Here is a 12,646-nt window from a genome sequence, read left to right on the forward strand (position 1 = left end):
CTGGCAGCTGCCGCCGCCGCGAGCCATGGCCGCACCACGTGCTGGCCGCGCGCCACCGCCCCCCGCTGACCGCAGGCGCTGCCGCCCACCTCGATGGCCGGCCTAGCCGCGCCGTGGCTGGCCGGGCCGTGGCCGTGCTGTGCCGCGCCGTGGCCGCCCCGCCGTGGCTGGCCGCGCCGTGGCCGCACCGTGTCGCGCCGTGCGTGCGCACGTGCCTGTCGTGGCCGCCGCCGCTCGGGCGCTCGGGCGCTAGGGTTGGAAACCCTAGCGACCCCTGAGCTACCAAGCGGGTCGGCCCAGCAGGCTGTGCGCAACGGGCCTTCCATTTTTTTCCTTCATATAAAAAAACGGGGGGAGAGCGGTGGGGCTGGCTACACGGGCCGACGGCCCATTTCGTCCTGCGAGTGCACTGGACCAGGCCAGAGAGCACACGTGCGCGCGGTTCTTTGCATTTGAGCCCCTGTAGTTTCCAGATTTTACGCATGTTTTATTCCTGTTATAATATTTCGTGTAGAAGCCCCTGGAACTGTCTGTTTTCACTGAAAACACGTATTTGGGCTTAAAAATGCCTCGGGAATTCATTTTTTGGGCTATTTTTCACATACTAGATGCGCTTAACATGCTATCTTTTGTAACATGATATTATTGTATGATTTTACTGCTGTAGATTAATTGTTTAGCACTCTTAATCATTTAGTAAGTCATATAATAACATGTTTTAAATATTGGAATGTCTTTTTATTGAATAAGTTTATCAACATCGCTTTGTGCAAAAGATTACCTGCTGTAATCTCATGATTTTTGCATAAATCGCAGATGGCCGGAATTGTCCACAAGGAGTTTGCTGAGTTGGCCCAGACAGGGTTGAACTACCTGTCATGGTCCTCAGACTGCGAGATTTTTCTTCAGGGCAAAACCCTCCTGACGGCGATCGGTAAGGGGGCCCAGCTGGCCGCCACTGATCCCAAGTTCGAAACTGAGAATGCGCAGGCTCTGCACTTTCTCCGTCATCACCTGTCAACTACTCTGAAAGATGAGTATATGGCTGAGCGCAGTGCTTCTGGCCTTTGGACCGCTCTTAAGCAGCGGTTTGAGCGACTGAAGTACACTGTGAAGCCACGTGCAGAGGCAGAGTGGATCCGTCTGAGGTTTGCGGACTTCAAGACGGTTGGGGAGTACAATTTGGCTCTGCACAGGATTTGTACGACTCTTCGGTTGTGTGGTACTGAGATTACCGACTCCCAGAAGATTGAGAAAACCCTATCCACTTTCCACCCCGACGCGGTCCAGTCCTCACGGAACTTCCGCCAGGGGAACTACATGAGGTATTCAAAGTTGATTGACGTCCTCCAGGTGGCGGAGGCGCAGGATGAGGTTCTCAAAAAGAACTTTGTCGCGCAACCACTCGGGGGGAGTTCTCGCCAGGAGGTGAACGCTCTCAAAGTCCGCAAGCCTCAACAGAAGAAGAGGGGCCGCAAGGGCAAGAAGAAGGGCCCTCACCCTCCTGCCCCGGCTAAGCAGAACAAGTCGGGCAAGGGAGGGCAGCGTCCTCAGGACTGCTTCCGTTGTGGCTCGGTGGAGCATTTCTCCCGCCAGTGCCGCGCACCACCAGAGGTCGTTGAAGCATACAAGGCCCGGAAGGCGCGTGAGACGCACCTCGCCTTGGTTCAGGAGGGAGCACCACCGGCGCCCATGGCGGCACCCGTGATGATCGCTACGCCCCCTGCTACGCCCATAGAGGCGACCCCCGTGGTGCCCATCGCGGCAGCTTTGGCGGTCTCTACCGATGCCCACGTCTCCATGGAGGTTGACCACATGGTCGCCTCAGCGGTGGCGCCGCCACTAGACATTGATGCGGCCTCCAAGATGATTTCTAAGGAGGATCAGCTCACTAGTATGGAGATTGCGGCTGAAGTGGATGGCTTCTTCACCGAGTCCACTTAGCATACCTCTTTGGTTATCATGATTCCGTGCTTTGATACAATAAAATTGAATAAATTCGATTTGGTTGTAAGCTCTATGAGAGCATAAACTTATTCTTTACTTTGGCGATTGGATGACATTTATTCATTTATTCCATTATTTATACATGATAGCATGTTATGTTCTGAGATGTGTGCATTTATTTTTAATGTATTTTCTTCCTCATTACATTAATTAGATGTCATATTTTAGAACGCGTGTGGCGCCCGAATGGAGGAAACGTGCCTTGCCGATAGCGCCACCACTCATACCATTTTACGAGAAACTAAGTACTTTGAGTCCATTAAAAAATCTCCAGGAAGTATTATGACAATCGCCGGCTGCGGTTCTCACATAGTTGGCTCTGGACGAGCCACTATTATACTCCCGATGGGAACAACTTTGATCATTAATGATGCGTTGTTGTACCCGGAGTCGACTCATACTCTTTTAAGCTTTAGAGACATCCGCGCTAATGATTTCCATGCTGAGACCGATGATGAAAACGGCAAGGAGTGCCTATTCATCACAAAGCGGGATGCCGGTGGTAAACATGTTATCGAAAGGCTTCCTTCGTTTGACACAGGGCTATACTACACTAATATAGTAGCACCGCCCATGTACACTGTTGGGGAACGTAGCAGAAATTCAAAATTTTCCTACGTGTCACCAAGATCTATCTATGGAGAAACTAGCAACAAGGGGAAGGAGAGTGCATCTACATACCCTTGTAGATCGCTAAGCAGAAGCGTCCAAGAGAATGGGGTTGAAGGATTCGTACTCGTCATGATCCAAATCACCGGAGATCCTAGTGCCGAACGGACGGCACCTCCGCGTTCAACACACGTACAGCCCGGTGACGTCTCCCACGCCTTGATCCAGCAAGGAGAGAGGGAGAGGTTGAGGAAGACTCCATCCAGCAGCAGCACAACGGCGTGGTGGTGATGGAGGAGCGTGGCAATCCAGCAGGGCTTCGCCAAGCACCGCAGGAGAGGAGGAGTAAGAGAGGTAGGGCTGCGCCAAGAGGGAGAGGTTCTCGTGTGTTGGGCAGCCCCCTAGGCCTCAAGTATTTATAGGGGGAGGGGAGGGGGTTGCGCCCCCTCTAGGGTTCCCTCCCCAAAGGTGGCGGCAGCCCCCAGATGCCATCTGGGTGGCGGCCAGAGGAGGAGAGAGGGGAGGCGCGCCTGGGGTGGGCCTTAGGGCCCATCTGCCCTAGGGTTTGCCCCCTCCCACTCTCCCTTGCGCCTTGGGCCCCTTGTGGGGGGCGCACCAGCCCACCTGGGGCTGGTTCCCTCCCACACTTGGCCCATGCAGCCCTCCGGGGTTGGTGGCCCCACTTGGTGGACCCCCGGGACCCTCCCGGTGGTCCCGGTACATTACCGGAAAAACCCGAAACTTTTCCGGTGACCAAAACAGGACTTCCCATATATAAATCTTTACCTCCGGACCATTTCGGAACTCCTCATGACGTCCGGGATCTAATCCGGGACTCCGAACAACATTTGGTAACCACATACAAACTTCCTTTATAACCCTAGCGTCATCGAACCTTAAGTGTGTAGACCTTACGGGTTCGGGAGACATGTAGACATGACCGAGACGTTCTCCGGTCAATAACTAGCAGCGGGATCTGGATACCCATGTTGGCTCCCACATGTTCCACGATGATCTCATCGGATGAACCACGATGTCAAGGACTCAATCGATCCCGTATACAATTCCCTTTGTCTAGCGGTATTGTACTTGCCCGAGATTCGATCGTCGGTATACCGATACCTTGTTCAATCTCGTCACCGGCAAGTCTCTTTACTCATTCCGTAACACATCATCCCGTGATCAACCCCTTGGTCACATTGTGCACATTATGATGATGTCCTACCGAGTGGGCCCAGAGATACCTCTCCGTTTACACGGAGTGACAAATCCCAGTCTTGATTCGTGCCAACCCAACAGACACTTTCGGAGATACCTGTAGTGCACCTTTATAGCCACCCAGTTACGTTGTGACGTTTAGTACACGCAAAGCATTCCTACGGTATCCGGGAGTTGCACAATCTCATGGTCTAAGGAAATGATACTTGACATTAGAAAAGCTTTAGCATACGAACTACACGATCTCTATGCTAGGCTTAGGATTGGGTCTTGTCCATCACATCATTCTCCTAATGATGTGATCCCGTTATCAATGACATCCAATGTCCATGGTCAGGAAACCGTAACCATCTATTGATCAACGAGCTAGTCAACTAGAGGTTTACTAGGGACATGGTGTTGTCTATGTATCCACACATGTATCTGAGTTTTCTATCAATACAATTATAGCATGGATAATAAACGATTATCATGAACAAGGAAATATAATAATAACTTATTTATTATTGCCTCTAGGGCATATTTCCAACAGTCTCCCACTTGCACTAGAGTCAATAATCTAGTTCACATCGCCATGTGATTAACACTCATAGGTCACATCGCCATGTGACCAACATCCAAAGAGTTTACTAGTTCACATCATCATGTGATTAAGACTCAATGAGTTCTGGGGTTTGATCATGTTTTGCTTGTAAGAGAGGTTTTAGTCAGCGGGTCTGCAACATTCAGATCCGTGTGTACTTCGCAAATATCTAGGTCATATTGTAAATGCTCCTTCCACGCTCCACTTGGAGCTATTCCAAATGGTTGCTCCACTATACGTATCCGGTTTGGTACTCAGAGTTATTCGGATAGGTGTTAAAGCTTGCATCGACGTAAACCTTTACGCCGAACTCTTTATCACCTCCATAATCGAGAAACATGTCCTTATTTACTCCAAGGACAATTTTGACCGCTGTCCAATGATCCATTCCTAGATCATTCTTGTACCCCCTAACTGACTCATGGCAAGGCACACTTCCGGTGCGGTACACAGCATAGCATACTATAGAGCCTACGTCTGAAGCATAGGGGACGACCTTCGTCCTTTCTCTCTCTTCTACCGTGGTCAAGCTTTAAGTCTTAACTTCATACCTTACATCTCAGGCAAGAACTCCTTCTATGACTGATCCATCTTGAACACCTTCAAGATCATGTCAAGGTATATGCTCATTTGAAAGTACCATTAAGCATTTTTGATCTATCCTCATAGATCTTGATGCTTAATGTTCAAGTAGCTTAATCCAGGTTTTCTATTGAAAAACATCTTTTCAAATAACCCTATATGCTTTTCCAGAAATTCTACATCATTTTTTATCATCAATATGTCAACAACATATACTCATCAGAAATTCTATAGTGCTCCCACTCACTTCTTTGGAAATACAAGTTTCTCATAAACTTTGTATAAATCCAAAATCTTTGATCATCTCATCAAATCGTTCATTCCAACTCCGAGATGCTTACTCCAGTCCTTAGAAGGATCGCTGGTGCTAGCATACCTTTTAGCATCCTTAGGATCGACAAAACCTTTCTGATTTTATCACATACAACCTTTCCTTACGAAAACTGGTAAGGAAACTCGTTTTGTCATCCACCTGCTAGATTTCATAAATGCAGCTAATGCTAACATGATTCCAACGGACTTAAGCATCGCTACGGATGAGAAAATCTCATCGTAGTCAACTCCTTGAACTTGTGAAAAAACTCTTCGCCACAAGTCGAGCTTCATAGATGGTGACATTACCATCCACGTATGTCTTCTTCTTAAAGATCCATTTATCTCAATGGCTTGCCGATCATCGGGCAAGTCCACCAAAGTCCATGCTTTGTTCTGATACATGGATCCTATCTCGGATGTCATGGCTTCTAACCATTTGTTGGAATTTGGGCCCACCATCGCTTCTCCATAGCTCGTAGGTTCATTATTGTCTAGCAACATGACCTTCAAGACAGGATTACTGTACCACTCTGAAGTAGTACGTATCCTTGTCACCCTACGAGGTACGGTAGTGACTTGATCCGAAACTTCATGATCACTATCATAAGCTTCTACTTCAATTGGTGTAGGTGCCACAGGAACAACTTCCTGTGCCCTGCTACACACTTGTTGAAGTGACGGTTCAATAACCTCATCAAGTCTCAACCATGCTCCCACTCAATTCTTTCGAGAGAAACCTTTCCTCGAGAAAGGACCCAATTCAAGAAACAATCCCTATTGCTTTCGGATCTGAATTAGGAGGTATACCCAACTATTTTGGGGTGTCCTATGAAGATGCATTTTATCCGCTTTGGGTTCGAGCTCATCAACCTGAAACTTTTTCACATAAGCATCGCAGCCCCAAACTTTTAAGAAACGACAACTTAGGTTTCTCCAAACCACAGTTCAAACGGTGTCGTCTCAACGGAATTACGTGGTGCCCTATTAAAGTGAGTGCGGTTGTCTCTAATGCCTAACCCATGAACGATAGTGGTAATTCGATAAGAGACATCATGGTACGCACCATATCCAATAGGGTGCAACTATGATGTTCGGACACACCATCACACTATGGTGTTCCAGGCGGTATTTGTTGTGAAACAATTTCCACAATGTCTTAATTGCGTGCCAAAGCTCGTAACTCAGATACTCATCTCTATGATCATATCATAGACATTTTATCCTCTTGTCACAATGATCTTCAACTTCACTCTGAAATTACTTGAACCATTCAATAATTCAGACTTGTGTTTCATCAAGTAAATATACTCAACATTTACTCGAATCATCTGTGAAGTAAGAACATAACGATATTCACTGCATGCCTCAGCACTCATTGGACTGCACACATCAAAATGTGTTACTTCCTACAAGTTGCTTTCTTGTTCCATTTTACTGAAAACGAGGCTTTCAGTCATCTTGCCCATGTGGTATGATTTGCATGTCTCAACTGATTCAAAATCAAGTGAGTCCAAACGATCCATCTGCATGGAGTTTCTTCATGCGTATACACCAATAGACATGGTTTGCATGTCTCAAACTTTTCAAAAACGAGTGAGTCCAAAGATCCATCAACATGGAGCTTCTTCATGCGTTTTATACCAATATGACTTACATGGCAGTGCCACAAGTAAGTGGTACTATCATTACTATCTTATATCTTTTGGCATGAAAATGTGTATCACTACGATCGAGATTCAATAAACCATTCCTTTAGGTGCAAGACCATTGAAGGTATTATTCAAGTAAATAGAGTAACCATTATTCTCCTTAAATGAACAACCGTATTGTGATAGACATAATCCAATCATGTCTATGCTCAACGCAAACACCAATAACAATTATTTGGGTTTAACACCAATATCGATGGTAGAGGGAGCGTGCGATGCTTGATCACATCAACCTTGGAAACACTTCCAACACGTATCGTCAGCTCACTTTTAGCTAGTCTCCGTTTATTCCGTAGCTCTTTTATTTCGAGTTACTAACACTTAGCAACCGAACCGGTATCTTAATACCCTGGTGCTACTAGGAACTAGTAAAGTACACATTAACATAATGTATATCCAATATACTTCTATCGACCTTGCCAGCCTTCTCATCTACCAAGTATCTAGGTTAATGTTGCTCCAGTGGTTGTTCCCCTTATTACAGAAGCACTTAGTCTCGGGTTTGGGTTCAACCTTGGGTTTCTTCACTAGAGCAGCAGCTGATTTGCCGTTTCATGAAGTATCCCTTCTTGCCCTTGCCCTTCTTGAAACTAGTGGTTTCACCAACCATCAACAATTGATGCTCCTTCTTGATTTCTACTTTCGCGGTGTCAAACATCACGAATACCTCAAGGATCATCATATCTATCCCTGATATGTTATAGTTCATCACGAAGCTCTAGCAGCTTGGTGGCAATGACTTTGGAGAAACATCACTATCTCATCTGGAAGATCAACTCCCACTCGATTCAAGTGATTGTTGCACTCAGACAATCTGAGCACAAGCTCAACGATTGAGCTTTTCTCCCTTAGTTTGCAGGCTAAGAAAACCGTCGGAGGTCTCATACCTCTTGACGTGGGCACGAGCCTGAAATCCCAATTTCAGCCCTCGAAACATCTCATATGTTCCGCGACGTTTCGAAAAACGTCTTTGGTGCCTCAACTCTAAACCGTTTAACTGAACTATCACGTAGTTATCAAAACATGTATGTCCGATGTTCGCAACATCCACAGACGACGTTTGGGGTTCAGCACACTGAGCGGTGCATTAAGGACATAAGCTTTCTACTGTCCGCATAATCGCTACTGTCAACTTTCAACTATATTTTCTCTAGGAACATATCTAAACAGTGGAACTAAAGCGCGAGCTTACAACATAATTTGCAAAGATCTTTTTGACTATGTTCAGGATAATTAAGTTCATCTTATGAACTCCCACTCAGATAGACATCCCTCTAGTCATCTAAGTGATTACATGATCCGAGTCAACTAGGCCGTGTCCGATCATCACGTGAGACGGACTAGTCATCATCGGTGAACATCTTCATGTTGATCGTATCTACTATACGACTCATGCTCGACCTTTCGGTCTCTTGTGTTCCGAGGCCATGTCTGTACATGCTAGGCTCGTCAAGTCAACCTAAGTGTTTCGCGTGTGTAAATCTGTCTTACACCCGTTGTATGTGAACATAAGAATCCATCACACCCGATCATTACGTGGTGCTTAGAAACGACGAACTTTCGCAACGATGCACAGTTAGGGGGAACACTTTCTTGAAATTTTAATGAGGGATCATCTTATTTACTACCGTCGTTCTAAGCAAATAAGATGTATAAACATGATAAACATCACATGCAATCAAAAAGTGACATGATATGGCCAATATCATTTTGCTCCTTTTAATCTCCATCTTCGGGGCTCCATGATCATCATCGTCACCGGCATGACACCATGATCTCCATCATCATGATCTCCATCATCGTGTCTCCATGAAGTTGTCTCGCCAACTTATTACTTCTACTACTATGGCTACCGGTTAGAAATAAAGTAAAGTAATTACATGGCGTTGTTCAATGACACGCAGGTCATACAATAAATAAAGACAACTCCTATGGCTCCTGCCGGTTGTCATACTCATCGACATGCAAGTCGTGATTCCTATTACAAGAACATGATCAATCTCATACATCACATATCATTCATCACATTCTTCTTGGCCATATCACATCACATAGCATACCCTGCAAAAACAAGTTAGATGTCCTCTAATTGTTGTTTGCATGTTTTACGTGGCTGCTATGGGTTTCTAGCAAGAACGTTTCTTACCTACGCAAAAACCACAACGTGATATGTCAATTGCTATTTACCCTTCATAAGGACCCTTTTCATCAAATCCGTTCCGACTAAAGTGGGAGAGACTGGCACCCACTAGCCACCTTATGCACCAAGTGCATGTCAGTCGGTGGAACCTATCTCACGTAAGAGTACGTGTAAGGTCGGTCTGGGCCGCTTCATCCCACAATACCGTCGAAACAAGATTGGACTAGTAACGGTAAGCATATTGAACAATATCAACGCCCACAACTAATTAGTGTTCTACTCGTGCAAAGAATCTACGCAATAGACCTAGCTCTGATACCACTGTTGGGGAACGTAGCAGAAATTCAAAATTTTCCTACGTGTCACCAAGATCTATCTATGGAGAAACTAGCAACAAGGGGAAGGAGAGTGCATCTACATACCCTTGTAAATCGCTAAGCGAAAGCGTTCAAGAGAACGGGGTTGAAGGAGTCGTACTCGTCGTGATCCAAATCACAGGAGATCCTAGTGCCGAACGGACGGCACCTCCGCGTTCAACACACGTACAACCCGGTGACGTCTCCCACGCCTTGATCCAGCAAGGAGAGAGGGAGAGGTTGAGGAAGACTCCATCCAGCAGCAGCACAACGGCATGGTGGTGATGGAGGAGCGTGGCAATCCTGCAGGGCTTCGCCAAGCACCGCAGGAGAGGAGGAGTAAGAGAGGTAGGGCTGCGCCAAGAGGGAGAGGTTCTCGTGTGTTGGGCAGCCCCCTAGGCCTCAAGTATTTATAGGGGGAGGGGAGGGGTCTGCGCCCCCTCTAGGGTTCCCTCCCCAAAGGTGGTGGCAGCCCCCAGATGCCATCTAGGTGGCGGCCAGAGGGGGAGAGAGGGGAGGCGCGCCTGGGGTGGGCCTTAGGGCCCATCTGCCCTAGGGTTTGCCCCCTCCCACTCTCCCTTGCGCCTTGGGCCCCTTGTGGGGGGCGCACCAGCCCACCTGGGGCTGGTTCCCTCCCACACTTGGCCCATGCAGCCCTCCGGGGTTGGTGGCCCCACTTGGTGGACCCCCCGGACCCTCCCGGCGGTCCCGGTACGTTACCGGAAAAACCCGAAAGTTTTCCTGTGACCAAAACAGGACTTCCCATATATAAATCTTTACCCCCGGACCATTCCGGAACTCCTCGTGACGTCCGGGATCTCATCCGGGACTCCGAACAACATTCGGTAACCACATACAAACTTCCTTTATAACCCTAGCGTCATCGAACCTTAAGTGTGTAGACCCTACGGGTTTGGGAGACATGTAGACATGACCGAGACGTTCTCCGGTCAATAACCAGCAGCGGGATCTGGATACCCATGTTGGCTCCCACATGTTCCACGATGATCTCATCGGATGAACCACGATGTCAAGGACTCAATCGATCCCGTATACAATTCCCTTTGTCTAGCGGTATTGTACTTGCCCGAGATTCGATCGTCGGTATACCGATACCTTGTTCAATCTCGTCACCGGCAAGTCTCTTTACTCGTTCCGTAACACATCATCCCATGATCAACCCCTTGGTCACATTGTGCACATTATGATGATGTCCTACCGAGTGGGCCCAGAGATACCTCTCCATTTACACGGAGTGACAAATCCCAGTCTCGATTTGTGCCAACCCAACAGACACTTTCGGAGATACCTGTAGTGCACCTTCACCCAACAGACACTTTCGGAGATACCTGTAGTGCACCTTTATAGCCACCCAGTTACGTTGTGACGTTTGGTACACCCAAAGCATTCCTACGGTATCCGGGAGTTGCACAATCTCATGGTCTAAGGAAATGATACTTGACATTAGAAAAGCTTTAGCATACGAACTACACGATCTCTATGCTAGGCTTAGGATTGGGTCTTGTCCATCACATCATTCTCCTAATGATGTGATCCCGTTATCAATGACATCCAATGTCCATGGTCAGGAAACCGTAACCATCTATTGATCAACGAGCTAGTCAACTAGAGGTTTACTAGGGACATGGTGTTGTCTATGTATCCACACATGTATCTGAGTTTCCTATCAATACAATTATAGCATGGATAATAAATGATTATCATGAACAAGGAAATATAATAATAACTTATTTATTATTGCCTCTAGGGCATATTTCCAACATACACTACCCTCAAGACCGTCTTTAGAAGCTCTAAACTCTTCTGCCTCTGGCACGATAGGTTAGGCCACCCCGGACTTAGGATGATGAGAAATATAATTAACAACTCGCATGGCCATAATGTTAACGTGAAGAACTTCCCGAATCCCGATGATTTCGTGTGCTCCGCATGCGCTAAGGGGAAGTTAGTCATTAGGCCATCGCCCCTCAAGGTGAGGGATGAAATCCCCGCGTTCTTGGAACGTATCCAAGGGGACATATGCAGTCCAATTCAGCCCCTCACGGGGCCGTTTCGGTACTTCATGGTGCTCATTGATGCTTCCTCTAAATGGTCCAATGTTTGCCTGTTGTCAACACGGAACCATGCCTTTGCAAAATTGATCTCACAAATCATACAAATAAGGAATAATTTCCCGGATTATAGTATAAAGTCTATTCGAATGGACAACGCCGGAGAATTTACTTCAAAGGCGTTCGATGATTATTGCATGGCAATGGGAATCAAAGTTGAGCACTCGGTACCACATGTTCATACACAAAATGGACTTGCCGAGGCATTGATTAAAAGAATTAAATTCATTGCCCGACCGCTCCTTCAGGGTTGTAATTTACCAACTACATGTTGGGGCCACGCGGTGTTACACGCGGCTAATCTCATCAACTTTCGACCGTCGGCCTACAACATCCACTCTCCTGTTCAACTTGCGCAAGGGTCGGCACCGAAAATTTCCCACCTTCGTAGGTTCGGTTGCCAGGTATATGTACCAATACCACCCCCTCAGCGATCGGCGATGGGCCCGCTCCGTAAGTCGGGGATATACGTTGGTTATGAGACTGTGTCCATAATCAGGTATCTGGACCCCATGACAGGTGATTGTCACACGGCTTGTTTTGCTGATTGCATTTTTGACGAGGATCTTTTCCCGACTTTAGGGCAAGAGAATCAACCCCTTGATGCTAAAAGTCGAGAAATCACGTGGCAAGCCACGGCGATCCATGCTCATATGACCCGCGCACTGCTGAGACTGAGAGAGAAGTCCAAAAGATAATAGATTTACAGTCTTTAGCAAATCAACTGCCCGACCACTTTAGTGACTTAAAGACTGTGACAAAATCGCATGTGCACGCGCGCAATGCACCGGAAAGGGTTGAAATACCGAAAAAAATGATGGTATACCTGCTCCCGTCCACAGGCCTAAAAGGACGAGAAATCCGGCTTCTCAAATCCCAAGTACTCGGGGACGCCTGACGGAAAAGGATAAGAGAGATTTATCACAGCATGTCGCCAAAGTACCCCAAATTGAAACGGGGAGCCAGTCGAGACCTGGCACAAGTACGGAAAATTC

Source organism: Triticum dicoccoides, chromosome 2B, assembly GCF_002162155.2.
Source record: "Triticum dicoccoides isolate Atlit2015 ecotype Zavitan chromosome 2B, WEW_v2.0, whole genome shotgun sequence".
NCBI lineage: Eukaryota > Viridiplantae > Streptophyta > Magnoliopsida > Poales > Poaceae > Triticum > Triticum dicoccoides.